This window comes from Triticum aestivum, chromosome 2B (assembly GCF_018294505.1).
Source record: "Triticum aestivum cultivar Chinese Spring chromosome 2B, IWGSC CS RefSeq v2.1, whole genome shotgun sequence".
Taxonomy (NCBI): Eukaryota; Viridiplantae; Streptophyta; class Magnoliopsida; order Poales; family Poaceae; genus Triticum; species Triticum aestivum.
The window spans coordinates 760,229,885-760,245,585 of NC_057798.1; positions in this window are offsets into that span (position 1 = coordinate 760,229,885).

Genomic DNA, 15,701 nt, shown 5'->3' on the forward strand with positions numbered 1-15,701 from the left:
TTCTTTGTGATGTGCTCAAAAAGAAGATCCTCAACAAAAACCCTAGGAAAGAGGGTATTGCCTTTGAGAGGAAACTCAATGCCGATGGAACATATTGGAAGCCTGAGCAGTACCCCAAAACCTCATGGGTTGCTGTAAAGGGACCTCCAGTTGATCCATCCAACTTATCTGGCTTTACATGTGAATCTCCTCATTCTTTTGATGAGTCATTTGACTCCAACTATAAACTGTTCAAAAATTAGAATGGTGAAGTATTTGCTAGATATGTTGGGACTAACTGCAGGAACGGTTCCCCTATGAAGAAAATCTAGGTTCCCAAAAGTTATGTTGAAAGTCTTCAGGTGAATGTCCTCATGACACCACCTGTGAAGAATAGGGACCCCAGATCAAACTCTTCATATGGACCTAATTCCTCATATGGATCCAAGTCTTCATACGGACAAAATTCCTCACATGGATCAAATTCCTCATATGGATCCAAGTCTTCATACGGACAAAATTCCTCACATGGATCAAATTCCTCAAATGGATCATAGTCCTCATATGACTATCATCGTGCTAACAACTTTGTTTCGCAGGGTAGAGCTAAGGGCTATGAATATGCACATTATTCTTCAAATCATTATGTTCATAAGTCCTCGAAGAATTTCTCTTCTTATTCATATGCTTACCCTAACCCCTCTTATGTGAAACGAAATGGATTGGCCTCTATGCCACCTTTCTCATATGGTGCTCACAGAGTGATGAACTCTTTGCCACCCCTTCAGATGTGGGTGGTGAAGAAAAAGAAATAATCTCTTATGCAGGGTCAGGTCTCCAGACGTGCTTTAAACGTCTGAAGAATTTGCTGGAGGCCTGACAAGAATGCCTGAAAGGACGCAGGCGAATCTTGATGAGATGAACTTTCATTTCACATGTCCTCATACTAAAATATCTGTTTTACTGCTTGATGAAATTCATCTGATGAACTTGATATCATATTCTTCACTGATGAAGTATATGAGATCGTAAGTTGCACTAATTCATCTGCAGGGTGATCAGCCCAAAGCCAACGAGTGGGTTCTAGATAGTGGATGTACAAATCACATGACGGGTGACAAGAGTCTATTGATGGATGCTCCTTTATCACCGTCACATCTAAAGCATATCATCTTCGCCGACAAAGGCAAAAGTCAGGTATTGGGTCTAGGTAAGGTTGCGATCTCAAAGGATCGACACATGGACAAAGTCATGCTTGTCGAGTCCTTAGGATACAACCTCATGTCTGTCTCAATGCTTTGTGATCTTGATATGGTTATTGTCTTTGGCAAGTATCGTTGTGTTGTGATCATGGAAGCTGACCATTCCAAAGTCTTTGAAGGCTTTAGGAGAGGAGATCTGTATATTGTTGATTTCTCTACAGGACCACAACCAGCCGTGTACTTACTTGCAAAAGCTTCAGAAGGCTGGCTATGGCATCGACGACTTGGTCATGCTGGCATGAGGAATCTGAAAACGCTCGCGAAGAAGAAGCATGTCATTGGCATTGAGAATGTCAAATTCCTCAAGGATCACTTATGCGGAGCTTGTGAAGCTGGAAAGATGACAAAGGCCAAGCATCCAGCAAAGACTATCATGACCACTACTCGTCCATTTGAATTGCTTCATATGGATCTCTTTGGTCCTAATCATTATTCTGCTGTTTCGAATGATGCATCTCTATATGGCTTTGTTATTGTTGATGACTATTCTCGTTACACATGGGTACACATTGTCACTTACAAACATGAAGTGCAGGAAATCTTCAAACGATTTTCCTCGAGGGCTTCAACCAACTTTGGTGCAAAGATCAAGCACATCAGAACTGACAATGGAACCGAGTTCAAGAATTCCGGTCTTGATGGCTATCTTGATGAACTTGGTATTACTCATGAGTTATCTGCTCCTTATACTCCTCAGCAGAATGGCGTCGTGGAGCGCAAGAATAGAACCCTCGCTGAAATGGCTCGCACTATGTTTGATGAATACAAAACGCCTTGTCGTTTTTGGATTGATGCAATTGATACTGCGTGCCACATCATCAATTGGGTATATCTTCACAAATTCTTTAAAAAGACTGCCTATGAACTCCTCACTAACAAGAAACCCAATGTGAGTTATTTCAAAGTCTTCGGTGCTAAATGTTTGATTAGAGATCCTCATCACAATGCTAAATTTGTACCGAAAGCACATGCAGGTTTTATGCTTGGTTATGGAAAGGATTCACACACCTACAGAGTCTTCAACAATGTTCTTCACAAGGTTGTTGAAACTGTAGATGTGCGGTTCGATGAAACTAATGGCTCGCAAAGAGAGCACCTACCTTCTGTGATAGATGAACCAACACCTGAGGATTCTATCAAGTTCAAGGATATTGAGGATGTCATTCCTACCGAAGAATCTACTGAAGAATTCATTCCAGAACGTGAAGAAAATCGAGCTGGTGCACCTGATGAAAATGCTAAAGAAAATGGTGCTGAAGAAAATGCTGATCAAATTCCTCAACAACAACCAGCTCATCCTCGCATTGCAAAACAAGTGCAAGTTGAAAAGATCATCGATGACATTCGAGCGCCATGTCCTCTCACACACTCAAAAGCTTCACATTTGTCTAACTTTTGTGGGCACTATGCTTTTGTCTCTATTACAGAGCCCACTAAGGTAGATGAAGCATTTCTGGAGCTTGAGTGGATTCAGGCCATGCAAGAAGAATTACATCAGTTCGAGCTCAACAATGTCTTGGAACTGGTCAAACGTCCAGATCCTCGCAAGCATAATATCATCGGCACAAAGTGGATCTACCGCAACAAGCAAGATGAAAATGGCCTTGTGGTGAGGAATAAGGCATGACTTGTAGCTCAAGGCTACACACAGGTTGAAGGAATTGATTTCGATGAAACTTTTGCACCTGTTGCTAGACTTGAGGCTATTCGCATATTACATGCTTATGCTAACCATCATAATATTATCTTACAACAAATGGATGTGAAAAGAGCATTGCTTAATGGTAAGCTTGAGGAACACGTATATGTTGCTCAACCCCCAGGTTTTGAAGATCCAAAGAATCCTGACAAAGTCTTCAGACTCAACAAGGCCCTGTATGGCCTCAAGCAAGCCCCTCAGGTGTGGTATGACACTTTGAAGGAATTCTTCATGAAGAATGGCTTCACACCCGGTTCACTCGACCCTACTCTCTTTACTAAATCTTATGATGGTGAACTGTTTGTCCGCCAAATATACGTTGATGATATTATCTTTGGCTGTACTGACCAACGTTATAGTGATGAATTTGCCTATATGATGAGTGAAGAATATCAAATGTCTATGATGGGAGAGTTGAAATTCTTCTTAGGTCTTCAAATTCGTCAACAGCACAATGGCATATTCATATCTCAGGAGAAATACCTCAAGGAAGTTCTGAGGAAATTCGGCATGCAAGATTGCAAAGGCGTCAAAATTCCTATGCCCACAAATGGCCATCTATGCACCGATGAAAATGGTATTTACTTTGATCACAAGGTATACCGCTCCATGATTGGTTCATTATTGTACTTATGTGCATCTAGGCCAGATATAATGCTTAGTGTTTGCATGTGTGCCCGATTTCAAGCTGCACCGAAGGAATCACACCATAAGGCTGTGAAGCATATTCTTCGATATCTAGCTCACACACCAACACTAGGATTATGGTACCCCAAGGGCTCTACTTTTGATCTCATTGGATATTCTGATTCTGACTATGCTGGTGATCGTGTGGACCGCAAGTCAACATCTGGTACTTGTCATTTCCTCGGACGGTCTTTGGTCTGTTGGTCCTCGAAGAAACAGAACTGCGTATCACTGTCTACTGCTGAAGCTGAATACATTGCTGCTGGTTCTTGCTGTGCTCAACTGCTATGGATGAAGCAAACCCTCAAGGACTATGGTGTCAACGTGAAGAATGTGCCTCTCCTATGTGATAATGAGAGTGCCATCAAGATTGCTCACAATCCAGTTCAGCACTCGAAGACAAAGCACATTCAGATTCGTCATCATTTTCTTCGTGATCATGTGTTGAAGGGCGACATCTCCATCGAGCACGTGAAGACTGAAGAACAGCTAGCCGATATCTTCACAAAGCCCTTGGATGAGAAGAGATTTAGCAAGTTGCGGTGTGAGCTAAATATCTTAGAATCTTCGAATGTTCTCTGAAAATGACACACATCCTGGCACTTCTGCAAAATTAATGACATAGATGTGCAACACATGAAGAAACGTTTTTCTTCAATCAATGAAGAATAACACTCTAAGTGTGAAGAAATTAATGAAGAATTTGATTCTCAGAACCCTACGACAATAGTACGCGGTGTCTGAAATCATCATTCTTATACGGTGGGACACGCCACCACCAAAGTTGAAAATCTTCATTTTTTAAAATTCCTTAGTTTTTGAAATTCTTCAGTTTTTCAAATTCTTCAACTTTGCAAAATCTTCACTGGTTCCCATGTTTTTCTTCATTGGCTATATATATGAGTTTATGTCCTCTACAGCATTCACTTATGGATATTTCTTCAAGTTGCTTCTTCTACTAAGTGAATGTGATCGGACCCCTTCCCCCTCTATGCTATACTCAACCCAATCTATTCACAAATTCTTCATGTGCGTTCTATTTGAAACTCGTTCAAAATCTTCACTGTGTCCTTGACAGCTGAAGAATTTGCGAACGGAACTTTAAAATTAATCTTATCCAAATTTTTGGTTTTACCGCTCAATCCGTTCCGGATCCCACGATAGACTTATCTATTCACCCACGATCTAATACGATCTCCACTTCTCAGTACGTGGGTGACACATGTCAAGCGAAGGAGAAGGGTCAGGGGCATGTTCGTCCTAAATCTTCGGGCAAACAGTTTTTCACTACCACTATAAATACCCCCTCTCCCCTTCCTCACTTCCTTTACTCCGCTCGACCGCTCTCTCTCTCGCTCGAGCTCCTCAAACCCTAGCGCCGCCGCTACTCCATCGTCGCCGGTGAGGAAGAGCTTCACTGCCTCGACCTCGTCACCGTCGTACTCGTGCCGACCGCGGAAATCTTCACTCCGCCGCCGCCGTAGCTGTCTTCCTCTGCCAAGTTAGGGCGTGGAAGATCTACACCGACGAACTTCACTGTTCTACTTCACAGTTCATCGTGTTCTTCATCCAGGGTAATTAAAAGTTACTTTTACTACCCCTTTTGATTTGAAATTTCTCTACAAAATCTTCAAAGGTGTTTAATTCTTCAAATCCTCACACACAAAACACCTCACTAGTCATCTGTTCTTGATTCGTTTCTCTAAGCATCATTTTTCTTCAAGATTCCTCAATTGTGTGGATCCTCGATCTATTCAACTCTGGAACCTAAGACAAAGAACGCTTAGTGAAATTCTTCAAGGCTCATCTGGTCAAATTCCTCAAACTTGTTCTTTTTGAAAAACCTTCTGAGAACGCATATGACCTCTCCAAATTCCTCGCAACTATACTCTGTTCACAGGTACTCATGTCCGCTGCTGAATCACTAGGTTCTCATCAACTTAACTCATTTGCAGCGTTCCTCGAAGAAAAGTTGCATACTTCTTCAGAGAATTCGATTGTTCAAATTTCTCATCTGAAGAATATGGCAGACGGTAAGAAGCCGCAGAAAGGAGGAAAGAAGCATGAGGTCATGACTGCTTTTGAGATCCCTGAGGACATCTATGCTGACTATTGTACACCTGATGAGGCTAAGTTCGGAAAGGAGAACAAAACTCAGCGCAAGGTGCGCATATAGAGGATTGAAAGGAGATGGGCAAGAGAATGGAGGGAGTACATGTATGTTACTCCAAAGTATATGAAAAAATTTGCACTAAATCCTCCATGCCCAAGAGCTCCATTAGCACCTGGCCAAGTGGCTGACCCCACCAGCATCAAGCGTGGTGAGGACTTTCCTGAAGAATGGGCCAAGCGCCAAGCTAAGTTGGCAAGCCAAGCCAAAGAAGAAGTGAGGAAATTCAATGAAGACTCTGCTGCTGCTACTGCCAGTGAGGCCTTTGTCAAACCAAGAAAATCAATGGCAAAGAAGCCCGCTCACAAGCCAAGTGCTTCACCAAATATGCCCTCACGGCCAAGTTCCTCAGCAATGCCCTCACGGCCAGAATCTTCAAAGCCCTCACGGCCAGATTCTTCAAAGCCCTCACGGCTAGTTCCAACTACTGCTCCTCCTCCAAAGTCCTCAGCTGCTCCGGCAAAGTCCTCAACACCTGTACATCTGGCCACGTGCCAAAGGACTACATGCATCTCTATTGCCTCTGGTGCCTCAGCAAGTTCCTCAGCTGCACCAAAATCTTCATCAGACCCCACTCTACTGAAGACTAAGGCAACGGCTGGTCGAGGTCCTCGGCCAAGTCCGAAGAAGAAACAGGTTGCCTTCCAAGTGCCATCTGACGATGAAGCTGATGATGATGAACTTGCAGAAATCATCAGAGACCGACAAGAAAGGGCCGCTAGAGCCAAAGTCACAAATGTGCCACCGCTTTTGGATCCAACGGCGATCCTTGATTACATTGATCTCTGGCACAAGGACCCAAACACTCCTATGCCTGATTTCAATTTGACTCTTGGTCAAAGTCACATGCTGACCCATTTCATCACTGAAGAGAAATGGAAATTTGAGAAGGCCAGGCAGATCAAGAAGACTCAGTTCAGAAAGGAGAAGTTCCTGAAGAATAATGTTTTCAATATGAGAACTGATGAACTCCTCAAGATCCAAGCTGAAATCAAAGCCCTCAGCGATGATTTCAATGCTTACTATGCTGATTGGCAAGGAGCCAAAGTCAGGTTTGTGAAACTGGCTGAGAAATTCACAAATGTTGCATCCCCATCGCAACAAGAAATTCCTCAAGCTGAAGCGTCTGCTCAGCCAACTGAAGAACATGCCAGCACCGCTGATGACATTTAGGCTGCTGAAGAAAATGCTAGTTCCAAGGCTGATGACTCCATTCCAGCCGCTGAAGAAATTGCCAGGGCATCCACTAGTGGTGCGCCTCATGAAACTGAAGATGCCAGGGCAACTGCATCAGTTGCGCCTCAGGAAATTCAACCAGATTCCTCAGCTCCTCCAGCGCCTACACCAACTCCTATTCTTCTAGCTACATCAGATGTGAGGAGGACCAAGGCTGTAGAGCGAGCTGCTGTGAAGAAAAGGAAAGCATCCAGTGCTTCAGAATCTTCAACTCCAAAGAAGATGAAGCCTCTGACAAGCTCTATTGAAAATCCAATTGATGCTGTTCCGATTTCCACCATGCCATCAAAGGACCTTGTTCCTTTTGATGAGGAATATGTGATCCCTAGCGGATCTAATGATGAACCTCAATCTGCTGCTTTGTTAGAGCAGGTTGATGAAGAAATTGAAGTGGATACGATCCCTTCAATGCCTGTTGCTTCCTTACCAATGCCTCAGTTCACAGCTGAAGAGGCTGGTGTTGAAGAAATTGAAGATGAAGACGTGGATATTGGCTGCACAATGTCCGTGATGAATGATGACTTTTGGGAAAGTCAGCACCCCAATTCTCCACTCTTCACCCCACTACAACAAATACCTCAGTCCCCTGCACCAACAGTTCAAATGGGCTCTGAAGAAACTCATCCACCTCGTCTATGCATGAAGACATTCCAACCGCTAGTGCTGAAGAAGCTGCTTTTGTTGAACCTTTGAACACGCAGACTGCTACTGAAGAGGAACCAGAAATTCCTCAGCCTGAAGAACCTAAGATTGCGATTCCTGAGGTTGTGATGCAACTCACTAACACTCCAGTGCCCAAGCCAACGGATCCATTCTCAAAGAAGCAAAAGTTCAAGGCTGAAGATTTCTTCAGCAAGCATGTATTCTTCACAGATTACAACCCCTATGACTCAGCTCACATAAGGAAGAGGCGTTTCTGGACTGCTAGTCAAGCAAATTTCTATTCCTCAGTACTGTTCAACAAAGACAAAGTCTTCGATCATGAACATATTCCTCATGTAGACATGGAGTCTCTGCCGTGCTTCGAGCCAATCCTCAGTGTTCTTCACGATGCTGGATTGCTAAATTTCTACACTGACATCTGTGACTGGAATGAAGAACTCATTCTTCAATTCTATCCAACGCTGCACATCACAGGAAACTCTGAAGATGTGAATTCATGGGTGCTGGACTTGATGTCTGAAAATACTCACTACAAGGCACCAGCAACTGAATTGCTTCGTGCCCTACCACTCAGTCCTCCCCTTGATAGTGCTTGTTGCGTCTACAGTGAACCTGAACTTTCCAATAATTTCATGCAAGTGCTGATGAAGCCTTTGAAAGCCAGGGCAGGCTCCTCGAACCAAATTCCTCGTCAAGGAATTACTATATGTGCCCCGGACTGTCTATTGCATTCTGACAAAGACAATGAGTCCTATCAAAGGCCACGACTCAAATGATGAAGAGGTCGTTGGCATCATGAAGAACATGCTTTTTAATATCATTCATGGCGTTCCCGTCAACTTCCATGATTTCTTCATGAGGACTCTGGCGAATATTGCTATGTCACCATTTGAACTGAAGCCTTATGCACCATGGATTATGAGATTCATCAGGACAAGGGCTTCACTAAATTACAAAGCTGACACTTTGAACCATGGTAGCTACTTGCCTCCGATTGAAGTCCTCAAACGGACATATTCCTCAGCTGATGACAAAGGAAAGGCAACTGCTGTGATAGATGAAGGCATTCATCCATTGGATGATCAATTTCGCAAAGCTGCATCCTACTCCACCAATGATGACTCTGCGACACATGACTCTGCCGCCAAGCAAAATCCTCAAGCCACAGCTCCCAGGGTGATGACTGATCGTGAGTTACTCCTCAGTCTTCATCAAAAGGTTGATCGCAATCATAAATGGGTCAAGCGTCAGTTTGGTTCAATTCTTCACAACATGACCTCAACACACAATGCAGTGAAGAAAAACCACTACTACCTCCATGAAACCTTCAACCGTACCTGGGCTGTTCTATCACATGTCTACACCACAGAAGATCTGAATAATATGGGTCTCAAGGAATAATTTGACTGGTCTGCACCTCCACCGAAGAAATTCAAGAAGGTCAAAGTTCCTTCCTTGGTGGCCAGCTCCTATTCTTCATCACGCGAGACTGATGAAAATGAAGACTTAGAAGACACTGCGGCAGGCCCTACTACGACTACCGACCCCAACAACGCTGGCGCTCCTCCATCAACTTGATATTCTTCAGGGGCGTTAGTCCTCAGCTTCGAACCTTTTGGTCATTCGATGACAAAGGGGGAGAAATTTGAGTTAGTCTTCAAGCGGGTCTATTATATGGGCGTTGTTTTTGCTAAGTTACAACTCTCGTTCTTCTGAAACTTTATTGGATCGAGTTGTAATCTTAAACCCGATGGTGCTCTGATACTTTTGATGCACTGTGATCTGATACTCTTGATGCGTTATTCCGCATGCTTGTTCCTCATTAATATTATTGCACGCATGCTGAATTTCATCAGGCACCATATTTCATCATGCATTTCAAATTCTTCATATTATATGTCAAGTTTGTGTATGAATTACAAGATATAGGGGGAGATTTCCATGATTCAACTCTTCAAGTGTGCATTGCTTCAAAAGCAAATTCCTCACTATGCACATCTTCATGGGGAGTTCTTCTATATCTTGCAATCAAATTCCTCAATATCCGTACTTACACTTCACATGTTTATCCCCGTTGAAAACTTAACCTATGTTGTCATCAATCACCAAAAAGGGGGAGATTGTAAGTGCATCTAGTGCCCTTAGTGATTTTGGTGTATTGAAGACTTATAGGTTAAGGGTCTAATGTGTTTGTGAGTGTACACAGGTCTATAAGTTTATGAGGAGTTTGATATTTACAGGGAAAGTCGACCTCTAAAAATGAATATCTTCGACTGAAGATTTTGGTATTTCTGAAGACTTTCATGAAGACTTTGAAAGTGAAGAAATTGGTGTAACCGTGAAGACTTGATATTCATGCGAGGAATACGAAGCTTGAAGACTTTCGTTTTCATAGTTTTGCTTTTCTCTTTCTTGAGTCATAGGAAACACCGTACTGTTAAAGGGGGTCGATGAAATACTAAGGAAAAATTTCCAAGTGATGCTCAACTCAAAATCCTACACCTACCAAACCCTTCGAGTGAAGCCTTTGGAAATCTCATACAGTTCAGTCAATTTCTTCAGTGATAGAGACGAAGTTCTTCTGGTCGCTGAGGAATTTGTTCTGACTGAGGAGTTAGGAATTCGCCAGTGCGGATTGCCTACACAGTGAGGAACATGATAGCCCTAAGGAATTTGAGAGTTAAATTTCCGACTGTTGCTGTGCTACGCGCCAGTTGTTCCAAAATATCTTATCCACCTAACGGTCATATCAGACAAGGGCATTGATGTCTTATCATGTCGGGCTGCTCCCTAGGCTATAAATAGCTGCCCCCTACAACCACTAGCTGGTTGGCTGCTCTGAGAGAAACTGACACTTGTCATTTGAGGGCAACCCATCCTCCGAGGACTTTGAGCGAAAATCATCGAGGGAGGAAAAACCCCAAACCCAAACACCTACAAACCCAAAGTGATTGAGCATCACTGAAGAGATTGATCCTGCGTGGATCCGACGCTTGTTACCTTTGAAGACTGTGCTTCTTCCAGACGGTTAGGCGTCATGGTCTAGAGCATCCAAGAGGAATTGTGGATCGCCGAGTGACCGAGTCTGTGAAGGTTTGGAAGTCGCCTGAAGACTTACCACGAGTGATTGGATGAGGTCTGTGTGACCTTAGTTCAAGGAGAATACGGTGAGGACTTGGTGTCCTGAGCTGCGTGCTCGGCGACTGGGTGTCCGGGACTGTGTATCCTCGAGTTTAAATACTCAGCCGCTCCAACCAGATGTACAACTGAGACAGCAGTTGGAACTGGTCTACCAAATCATTGTCTTCACCTTCCGTACTGGTTCTATTTTCTCAACTCTTTCATTTCCTCATTACTGTGTTGAGTGATTGTTCATATCTGTGTTTGAAGACTTTGACTGAAGACTTTCTCAATTTCCTCAGTTCAATTTCTTCAGTCTGTTTGTCTTCATCTTGTATTATCCTGTGTTTATGCTTCCTGTACTCTGTGCTTGTCTTCATTTCATCATGATGACTATGTCAGTATCCTGTTATGATTGCTTCTGAGTACTTATTCCGCTGCTAGTAGTTCTTCGCTAAGGAATTTCCTCACCGGCAAATTCCCCAGTGAAGAATTCATAAAAATCGCCTATTCACCCCTCCTTTAGTCGATATAACGCACTTTCAGTTTGGCCTAGAGCCAGGGCTCCCCCGGCGGTGATGTTGTCTTTAACAACAAGACGAGCCATCAAGCCTTATCGCGACGACATAGAGGAACTCTCAATGAAAGCACCAATGTCGGTATCAAAACCGGCGGATCTCGGGTAGGGGTCCCGAACTGTGCGTCTAAGACTAATGGTAACAGGAGGCTGGGAACACGATGTTTACCCAGGTTCGGGCCCTCTCGATGGAGGTAATACCTTATTTCTTGCTTGATTGATCTTGATGATATGAGTATTACAAGAGTTGATCTACCACGAGATCAGAGAGGCTAAACCCTAGAAGCTAGCCTATGGTATGGTTGTTGTTGTGTCCTACGGACTAAACCCTCCGGTTTATATAGACACCGGAGGGGGCTAGGGTTACACAGGTTCGGTTTATAGAGAAGGAGATCTACATCCGAATCGCCAAGCTTGCCTTCCACGCCAAGGAGAGTCTCATCCGGACACGGGACGAAGTCTTCAATCTTATATCTTCATAGTTCAACAGTCCGGGCAAAGCATATAGTCCGGCTGTCCGGATACCCCCTTATCCAGGACTCCCTCAACTGCTATGAGGGCTTCGTCCTAGGTTTAGTAATTATTTTTTCTTTTTTGAACTTTCTGTAGATCCATAATTGTAGGCACTCCCAACATAAACTTGTTTATCAACACTTAGAAATAAACCGTAGATCCCCATTTGACAATAAGGCGTCCTCTATGTTTTTCGGCTCATCCCTATGAAGCCATTCGGTTAGACCGAACCGGTCAGTTCGGTGCTTCGGGTTATATGACTTCGGTGGACCGATAATTCGGTTCGGTCCCCCGGTTACAACCGAAAAGCACCGAGATATTCATTATGGATCAAGAAATCGGGATTCAATTCCTCAAAAAGAAAAATGAAATCGGGAGTCAAAAGAAACAACAAACAACAACAAATATTGTGTTGGGAATCCTCGGTACATCTGCCGACTGTGAAGGAGTGATGGTGGTTGGCTCGCTGCAACATGCGAGCCATGACTTCGTCGCCCCCTGTCGAGTGGGATCCATGGCGCTGCCGCCGCGGTCGAGTGGGATCCATGGCGCTGCCGCCGCCGTTGAGTCGGATCCATGTGCGTCTTCGGCCGCCGTCGCGTGGGAGTACGGGCGTTGCCGCCGCGCCGAGTCGGAGCCACGAGCCATCGGAACAGCCAGCCGCCGCTCGGACTGTGCGAGGCGGGCAAATGGAGGCGGCGGCGCTGGATATGCGTGGGTGAAGCCTGGAGCTCGTTTGGGGATAAGGTGCAGTACGGGGCTGTGTTGTTCCAATTAAGAAAAAAGGCTGGAAAAGCTTGGTATGGATGGGCTAGTATGGATGGGCTATTCGGCTTCATTGTGACGGGATTTATAAAAAGATTCTCGTCACCCGGCCGATTAAAAGCGAATGCCACGGGTCCCATGTACGATGAGGCCATCACCGCTCATTGTTTTTTCCATTCTTAAGTATATCTACAGCGAACACCTTCTACATTTAGCTTGCCTCTCTTCATCCAAGCATTGACCTTGTCCGTGAAGGAAAACGCACCATGGCTGGTGGCCGGTGCAGCGGCCTGCGAGTAGGCTTCAGCTGTTGATGTGTAGATGCTGAAAGCCGGCCACCGGGGTGCTGCGTGCCGGCCGCGCATGCGGTGGAAGCGGCCGGACTGCACCACCCACGCCTGCGAGGCATACCGCCGCTGAAGTCATGTTTTGCCAATGCTCGTCGTTCCATGCCGCCGCCGTCTAGAGGAGCACCAGCGTCCATGGTTGCTGCCTCCTCGAGGTGAGATGCAACAACAGATCCTGCAACATGATTTCTGTTACAAATAATTTCTATAACATAATCTCTGTTGCAAAAAAATCTACAACATAACCTCTGTTACAAAAAAAATCTGCAACATAACCTCTATTGCAAAAATATCAACAAGCATTTCCGCAATATGATCTGTGTTGCAAAAAAAATCTGCAACATCCTTTTTTGCAAAAAAAAATCGAGATGTTACAAAAAAATCACAACACAAATTCTGTAGCAAATGTTCCTGCAACAAAATCTATGTTGCGGAGTAGAGAAAAACATTCAGGCGCTAGATGGTGCCAGATCTGACGGCTCGCGAGGCGATAAATCTTTCCAAAAGATCCGCCGGCCGACGCGTAGTAGCCCCCATACAATATTCGGTCAGTTCGGTGAATTCGGTCAACCTTGTCTAATGACCGAACGCACCGAAGTAATTCCGGTTTCTAATTTTTGCAAACCGAGTAAACAACTGCAGTTTCGGTCCTCAGGTGTTTCGGCTTCGGTCCCGGTTTTTTCGGCTCTGGTCTTTGGTTCTCGGTTTTTCTGCCGAGCCCTACCTATGATTGTGTCCCGCCATGCTTTAGAAATTGCTCCGTGGTTAAGCCGGCTTACCTATTAGGCGACTAACCCATTATAATCAATAATGCCGACTTATCTTTAATCACAGTTGTACGTGCATTGCCCTTTATCACATAATTCACCAGGCGAGTTTATCGTTTCATAAAATAAAAATGATAACGATAAATAAAAGGAAAAAAAAGAAAAAAATAGAAACATAAAAAGAAAAAAGTAAAGTGAAAAAAGGAATAAAAAAGGAAAAAACGGGAAAAGAAACAAAGCTCGGTTCAGGAAACCTACTAGAAGGTTCCCAAAAAACCTACTCGCTTGAAGTGGACTAGCCCGTGCGTCTGGTTCGCTTGCTTATCTTCAGCGAAGCAGCGCCTATCAGACGCATACGAGCATCATATAGGATCTGCCCTTCGACATGCACATGTACACAATTAATGTGAATAACTAGGCTTAACGTACTACAATTAATGTGAATCACTAATTGAATACTCACTGCAAAGATCACTCCCGTCTCCCTAGGTTGCAACAAGTGGCGCACTGCATGTGCGCCACTTGTTACAACCTGAGAGTTCTCTTTTTTCGTAGATTCGTTTATTCAAAACATTTTATCTCTTAAACCGTGCGTTCAAATCTCGAATCGTTTTCATTGCTGAATTCCTCACTTCGAGATCTTCAAAACTAGATCCCATGTTGATAGGTTTTGACGAACATTTTTCATGAAAAAAAATCGGACGAAAAAACTGAACTGGAAGCACGGGGTTTTCCCCTTTTCGAAAGAGGCACATCCGTACCTCTCGCGAAATTACAACCGTGCTCTCGCGGAAATAAAACCATGCCTCTCGTGGAAGGAAAAAAATAAATAGAAAACACGTTTTTTTCGTTTCCGAGAGGCACGGCCGTGCTTCTTCCGGAAGGAAAAAAAATAGAAAACACATTTTTTCGCTTTCGAGAGTCATGGAAACATAACCGTGCGTCTCGCGAAAGCAAAATCGTGCCTCTCGCGCAAGGAAAAGAAACAGAAAACACGTTTTTTTTCATTTCCGAGAGGCACGGCCGTGACTCTCACGAAAGCACAACAGTGTCTCTCGCGAAAGCAAACCATGACTCTCGCGAAAGCAAAAAAATATAAAACATGTTTTTTTTGTTTCCGAGAGGCACGGCCGTGACTCTGACAAACGCAAAACCGTACCTCTCATAGAAGCAAAACTGTGACTCTCGTGAAAGGAAAAAACACGTTTTTTCACGCAAATTTTTTTCCCTATTTTTTTAATCCAAAAGCTAAGGAAGACCAGTGGAAAACCGAAACATCAAGAATAACCCGTTTAAAAACCGAAAATGTGTGCGGGAAAATAAGAAAAATAAAATCCTGAGGAAGCGCCCAGAGCGCAACACGTGGCGGGTGGCTGAGAGCGCGCCAAGTGGCGCTGATAGTTGTGAGGCTTTCGAAGGAGCGCTCGTCAACTAGCCGCTCCTACTACAAGATAGGCGCTCATGAAGCTCAAATGGCTAGGGCCAGTGCAGCCCAGTTTGCACCTGTTCATGTTTTTATTAAGAATTTGTAGATAGTATGTAAATTATGATTTCAGTAATAAATATAACCTTTTGATATTCGTGTGTTATAAATATTGTACATACAAACGAAATAACCTACTTTCAAAATTATTCATATATTATTTTAAAATATTATTATATATAAAATAATATTTATGAAAAAAATTCAATCATGCATAATACTTAAATTGATATATTTTCTGAAGTCATTAGTAAACAATAATACACAAGTGAATATTCATAAATATTTAGTAAATATTTGTATTCATCATTTTGTATAATTTAAATATAAACCATGAATGCATAATTTTTTATGGATTCACTAAACATATTTATGTAATAAAATAAATTCAATGCCCGCATAAACTAAATATTATTAGTATAATACACAGGTT